General features: G+C 46.3%; 1 pseudogene; it reads right to left on the bottom strand.

Moving 5' to 3' along the window:
* Positions 1 to 5,052: 5,052 nt before the first annotated feature.
* On the bottom strand, positions 5,053 to 6,149 carry LOC135911912 (ubiquitin-conjugating enzyme E2 Z pseudogene; annotated as a pseudogene).
* Positions 6,150 to 7,184: the final 1,035 nt, after the last annotated feature.

Here is a 7,184-nt window from a genome sequence, read left to right as displayed (position 1 = left end):
AGTGCATTTAGAATATTTCGTAACTGTTTGCTTGCACACACACACACACACACACACACACACACACACACACACACACACACACACACACATATATATATATATATATATATATATATATATATATATATATATATATATATATATATGTATATATATTTATTTATTTGTAATACTGCCAGTCTCAGTGGAGACCAAAGCAGGTGGGCACAATTTTACAGAAAGAAACAAACAGGTCATGTTACATGGTACATAAAAGAAAAAAAAGGAAAGACACTTCCTTAACTACTGCAGAAATCACCATTAGTACAATACTTTTGGTTGGTATAACAATATGGCCATAACAATATAACAATGTAGTTAGTATAACAATATAACAATATTGGATTACTAGAATTTATATAAAAAATAGCGAATGAATGACACTTGTAAGATCAGAGAACTTATACAGCCAATAGACAACCGCGCAGAAGCGGCGAGTTTGGGGTTTGAAATGCATAAATTCCACGCACAGAAATAAGTATTACAGATATGTGGGTTAAGATTAAGATATGTGGGTGTGTTAAGTGGCGTCTTCTCTGTTTGATGTCTCCACTAGGTTGATGAAAGATGAAAGCGACGGAGAGGAAACTATGTCTGAGTGGAGGAGATTCCATTCTCTGATCTCACGTGGGAAAAGGAAAAACTTGAACGTGTCATTGCGAATACTGTATATATATATATATACATATATATATATATATATATATATATATATATATATATATATATATATATATATATATATATATATATATATATATATATATATATATATATATATATATATAAAGAAGAAAGGGAGTTAGCCGATGGGCCCGATTTTTAATAATCATGTCGTAAGAAACCAACCAACATATAGACCAAGGAAAACACAGGAGAAATTCCTTGTACTTACTAACTGAATTAAAGAAATTATAAATTAATGGAATACAAAAGTGATAAGCAAACAACTTGCCGCAGATGGAGCACGATCCCACGTCTATCGCATGTCGCGTGCGATGCTCTACCAATTGAGCTACCGCGGCGTCATTTTCCAATCGGCTTTCTTCGGCATTTATGTGACTACCAGAACTGACCCTGGAAGTGTTAGCCAGCGCCACCACTCACAAACCTCGGCGGCGGATCTGGAACATCCTTTTTGCCGTAGGCGTCATGATTACGTGATCTTTTTGGGTGAAGGCAACTGGTCAATAAACTCCCACGTGCTACCTCAAGGCATCAATGTTGCCGGATTCGAGACCATCGTTATGTAATGAACGAGAAGAAAGGGAGCTTAACCGAGAGGAGCAATTTTTGTTAATCATATCATAAGAAGCCAACAAACATACACACCAAGGAAGACACCAAGATTCTTTGGTGTCTCTCCTTGGTTGCTTTAGAAACTGGAATAAATTGTAGCTGAGCTAGGTGGTACTCCACACTTGGTAACAGATTAAGGGTGCAAGAACACACGTTCACATAAACGCATGCACTAACACACACATACAAACACACAAAGAAACACTAAAGGCAAATACTAAGTCGATGTGGACTGTTTAAATACCTTTCCAGAAACCTCGCCACGTTTGTTTCGTGCCAGGAAAAGACTTAGTTTACGAGAAAATTGTATTTGGAGGCTCCGAATACCTTTTTCGAAATTCAAATCTCCCGCCACCAAACCGAGAGAGTGGTGACGTTCCATGCAACGTCACCGCAGTTAGCTGCAGTCAGTGAGTAAAGCAGCGCGCGACAGACGGCGGCGCCGATCCAAGACAGAGCAGCGGATTCGCCGCTGCAGCTGCTGTTTGGTCAAGTGGCGTCCGCCGTACGGGCATCCCGCGACATCACATGGAAGTTGAATTCCCTGCTACTTGCAGTTTGTGCGAGTTTCGCGAGCCAGTAAAACCAGCGCCGCACACTACGCCATCAGGAAAGTACTGATACGCGAAAGCGTGTGCTGCGCAGAGTCGAGCGAAAACGTAATCTTTTCGACTGACGGTCGAAAGATTTCTCGATTTCTCAATTATTAAGGCTCTGTTCGCGATAATATTGACGCCTTAGAGATTATCAAGCACTAATCTGTCACTTTAGCTTGGCTTAGTATACGCCTTTAGTGACGCTTTAGGAATGGCGTGGCTGTTTATACCTGAGTACCAAATAGTGTCTTGCGCTTTTAAGCTGTTACCAATACTAATAAACTGCTTCCTCCTCTGCCTGCTGTGCACCGAGTCGCACCTATTTACACGTTTCACAAACTTACTCCATTTCGCCTGAGTAATGCTTGTTCCACCACCGACCACGTCTACCATATATATAAGAACCAGTATTATTCGGCAAGCTCCAGGAAAGAATACGAGCGCTGTAGTTGTCAATGGTGTCCATAGTGTCCAACGATATGGTCTATAGTCTAAGGCTTCAACAACAGTGAGCATGATGATAAAATGTCAGGCTTGAGACGGTGGCCCAAACTGGTAGCGCGTGTTGCTCCCTGTCAAGCTACGAGCTATACATTTTTAACAGTCTATAATCGAAATCATATTCTAATTGACATCCAGAGAAACAAATGGAGCTGGGCAGGTCATGTAATGTGCCGGTTATATAACCGCTGGACCATTAGGGTTACAGAATGGGTACCAAGAGGAGGAGGAGGAGGAGGAGAAACTTTATTATTGCAGAAACCGTTGCGCGGTTTATTCCTGGGTGGTTCCCTCTGACAGGGCTCCACTGGCGATCGCGGCTCGCCGGGTCTGGTCGAGGGTCGCCAGTTGGCTTCCCAGGTCCAGTTCGGAGAGTCTCGCCTCCCAAGACCACGTAGTGAGTGTGTGTGTTGTGACTCGTGGCGAAATTGCATCGCCCGGACGGTCGGTGCATTCGTGTGTTATGTGCGCGAGTGTCGCTGTGTGGTTGGTACACCAGGGACATGTTCGGGACGTATAACTGTCTGGGTAGATTGCGTGTAGACGAGACAAGTGTGGGTATGTGTTAGTTTGCAGGCGGCGCCAGTCTCTTGCCTGGAGTTTATTGAGAGCTTTGTGTGGGGGAGCGTATTGCGTTCTTCCGAGCCGTTGGTCCTGTAGTATTTGTTGACCTGTCGTTAATAACTCGTGGGTCGCTCGTCGGTCTGTCGGGGGCTGAAGAACGGTGTGGTCTGCCGCTCGGCTAGTGAGACCTCGAGCTGCGTAGTCCGCCTCTTCGTTGCCCCGCAGGCCTTCGTGCCCGGGGCACCAGACGATACCATGGGTCCATTGTAGTGTGCGACCCAGGATTCGAATGGCTTGTATAGGGAGTGTTCCATTCAGGTATAAACGACAAGCCGCTTGTGAGTCAGTAAGGACATGGGCGGACCTTCCCTTGCTCTCAGCGTCGCGAAGTGCGAGAGCGATTGCTGCTGCTTCTGCTGCTGCGCTGCATGTGGCGCGGATGGAGGCTGAGGCTACCAGGTTCCCCTGATTGACAACGGCGATTGTGTATTTGAGCCCGCAACGTGGCGACGAGGGATACGGGCTAGCGTCCGTGTAGTACGTATCCGGGTCTCTGAAACAACGTTTGTGCAACATGCGGGCACGCGCTGCTCTTCTCTCCTGATTGTGGGTGGGGTGCATGTTCTTGGGGACAGGGTCTACTACAATGTTCTCTCTAATGTGGTTAGGCAAGAGTTGTGTTTCTTCTTTGCAGTACTGAGGTGTCAGCGGGTACCCTAGCCGTTGAAGAAGGTGTCTTCCCTGTTGTCTTGTTGAGGCGCTCCCTCTGCGCTATGAGCGTGGCACTTGCTAGCTCCTCAAAGGTGTTGTATACGCGTAGCGCTAGTAATTTCTTTGTGCTTGTGCTTGACGGTAGCTGTAAGGCCGTTTTGTACGCCGTTCTTATAAGAGTGTCCATGCGTTCTGTCTCGCTTTTGCGCTTGACTTGATACGGTAGCGCGTACGTGACACGGCTGATGACGAGGGCTTGTACCAGTCTTAAGGTTTCGTCCTCTGTGAAACCATCTTTGCTGCGCGCTACTTTGGCGACGAGTGATGCGGTGCTTCTTATTACGTGATTTAATTTCTCTGAGGCTAGCTTTATGCCGTTATTCTCCTGGATGTGCATACCTAGTATGCGTGCGGTCGGGACGCGCTTTATAGGTTGCCCGGCAATCTCGAGATGTATTGGCGGGGCTCGATGTTCCTTAGTTTGCTTAGGCCGGACTTGAAGGTACTCCGACTTGTGTGGGGCACACCTCATTCCTGCTGTGGTTAGGTATGACTCGATGCATCCGATAGCTGTGAGTAACGTGTTTTCTCTGTCGCCGTATGAACCCTTGGTTGCCCATAGAGTGATATCGTCGGCATAGAAGGCACATCCGAGTTTTGGTATGTTTTCCAGTTGTAAAGCAAGTTTTCTAAGTCCGAAGAGGAGGAAAACGCAGTCGAGGACGGCAGAAGACTAGGTGGAGCGATGAAATCAGGAAATTCGCGGGCGCTAGTTGGAATCCGTTGGCGCAGGACAGGGGTAATTGGAGATTGCAGGAAGGGTCCTTCGTCCTGCAGTGGACATAAAACAGGCTGCTGCTTCTGCTGCTGATGATGATGATGAAACAGGGACAACCCTCATTTTCCTTCATTGCGACAGAAAGTAGTCCGTGAGTATATAATGAAGTATCTCATTTCTACCTACAAAGGCAAATACGTTATGAAGGACAGCAGTGCTTCTGGTGCTAGCTCCGGCGACATCTGAGTTTTGCGTATCTCCACGCACTCGCTCTATATATCTCGTTCAATTGCAGTTGATGATGAATATAGTGTTTTGTGGTGCAAGGGCCAAGTATGACCAAAGAGCACCAGACTAATTGTAATGAGATCAAAGTGAAGCGATCAATTACGAGCAATGGATGTGACGGGGCTGTAAAGGGGCCTAAAAATCTATCCACAGATTGCAGCCTATTCACGAATATGTACAGCCATATAGTGCTGTTCTCGAAGAGCAATAATATGTATTGCAACAGTAGTATTCATCTACTACGAGTAAAGAAACAGATACGGACGAACGAACTATACTTAATGCCCACTTTAATTTCGTGTGCAAGAGCTTCAAATATTCTGTATTTTCGCAGCACTCCTTCAATAATCTGGAACACTTCAGAGAAAACACACTGGCAATGTCTCCGTATAGTGCTCGTCGAGCAATGCGATAGCTTAAAAAAGGTGAAATTTTGTCGCGGCTGGCTTCTTGCGAATGGATATGTGAGCTGGTTTGCTGGCATCACTGGTCGGCGGTGGCTGCAGTCGCTTCGTTTTTCTCGGCGACCTTTCCCTTCAGATCTTGAAGCCGTGTCAGCAGGTTTTCGAACTGATAGGTACCTGTGTTCATGCCTATCGTGTCGTTCATGTTGGTTCCAGTGAGATGCAGCCTCGATTTGACCACGTCTTCGTACTTGTCGTACAACTCCGCGAATTTCTTGAACACGGCGTCCTTGAGCGTCTCCGCGAAAGGGGAATCCTCTTGCAGGCAAGCCTCCACCGTGTCGCAGACAGCCACCCTGATCGTCTCGTGCTGTATGATCGATTCAAAACGGTCCGCGGCCTCTTTCTGGGTGAACGCGGGAATCTCGGACAGCAGCGACTGGATCGAAACGAGAAGGCTGCTAACGGACTGGGCTGGACTCCACCCTGACCCGTTTGTGTTGAGCGTGCTGAGGCAGATGGAGCCGTCGCGGGCGATGTGTTCGTTGAACGTGATCCGCCCCGCGTCGGTGGTCAAGAAGCGAACGTTGGGCGGCTTCAGCGGGTACTCGTTGGTACACTGCACGTAGAAGTGAAAGAAGCCGCCTTCGTGCGGTGTGTTCGACGCACCCATCACGATGGCGTTGATGTTGGTGATGGATTTCTCCTCCGGCGCGATGAAGATCCCCGGGGGCGGGTCGGCGTTGAAGTCCGCAATGTCTCGCTTGACGCGCAGCAGACACGCTTGTGGCGCGTCTTGCACCATGGGGGCTAAGGTCGAAGCTCCTGCTTGGGAGGCCATATGTCACCGCCGTCCTCAAGTAGCTAGATGCTCGAACCAATTTGTAATGACGTGACTGCCAGCCGCCTGCACCGAATCACCGGGATGCCACCGCGTCTTCTTCGGCTTCGTCTTCGAATGGCGTGTTTGCACGCGCATTGAAAATTCATTCGGTGATGAAAAAGAATGAACCGGAGTATCTCGGTTATGCTAAAAGTGAGCGACAGGTTTCTGTGACAGAAACTGACTAAAAGCGACAGTATAGAACCGCACGAATGTGTGCCTAAATAAATAGCAGGACATGGTAAAAAAAAGAGTAATTGCAGGAAGCGCCACCCCTTCTATCAAATGTTTCCATAGGGACGTCTGAAAAGCCACTGAAACACTTGTATGGGATTCGAATTGGTTTCTTGATATATTTCTGAAATGGTGTCCTTTTAAGGCAAAAGGCTGAGATCTATACGTTTCAAGTTCGCGTTGTGTGGTACAGAAAATATCACCTGAAATATCCCCTTGGGAATAGCCGGGATCGCGTTTTATCGCGTTTTGTTGAACCCAATAAAAGTTTATTCACTCACGCACTCAAATATCACCTGACCCAAGAAAGACCAGAAGCGAACGAAAGCATGCCCAGCCGCCTATACGAGATTATTAATGTTAAGCAAAATTAAATAATTATTCATTGGTGATCGGATTAAGGTGTATTTAGGCAAATTAGGGAGTATAAGTATATATTAAGGTGTTTTAAAGTTGATTAGAGTGGATTAAGTTGGACAAAGCTGTGTTAAGAAGGAATAAAGTGGATTATGGTCAATTAGGGTGGATTGAGGTAGATCAACGAAGATTAAGGTGGATTAGGGTAGATTCGGGGGATTTATTTATTATTTATCTATTACATACCTGCATCGCCTATGCCGGCATTACAGAAGGGGGGATTACATTGTAATAGAATAAACAAGTGATCACATACGTAAAGCGCGATAAGACTCCTCACTATTTTCAGTATTACCAATGTGAGGCGAAAGAATATCCCATTCTCTTATAGATCGAACAAAAAAGGAATACGTAAAGACGTCCCTCCTGAAAGGGAACTCGCTGACCATCAGTGCATGGTCGCGTCTCATCGACGCATAAGTAGGCGACTTAACATGTCCTGCTCTGTCAATCCCTGTTCTTGAATA

Source organism: Dermacentor albipictus, chromosome 9 (assembly GCF_038994185.2).
Source record: "Dermacentor albipictus isolate Rhodes 1998 colony chromosome 9, USDA_Dalb.pri_finalv2, whole genome shotgun sequence".
Taxonomy (NCBI): domain Eukaryota; kingdom Metazoa; phylum Arthropoda; class Arachnida; order Ixodida; family Ixodidae; genus Dermacentor; species Dermacentor albipictus.
Note: the sequence above shows the minus strand (reverse complement) of the source record. Positions and strands in the feature narration are given on the sequence as shown.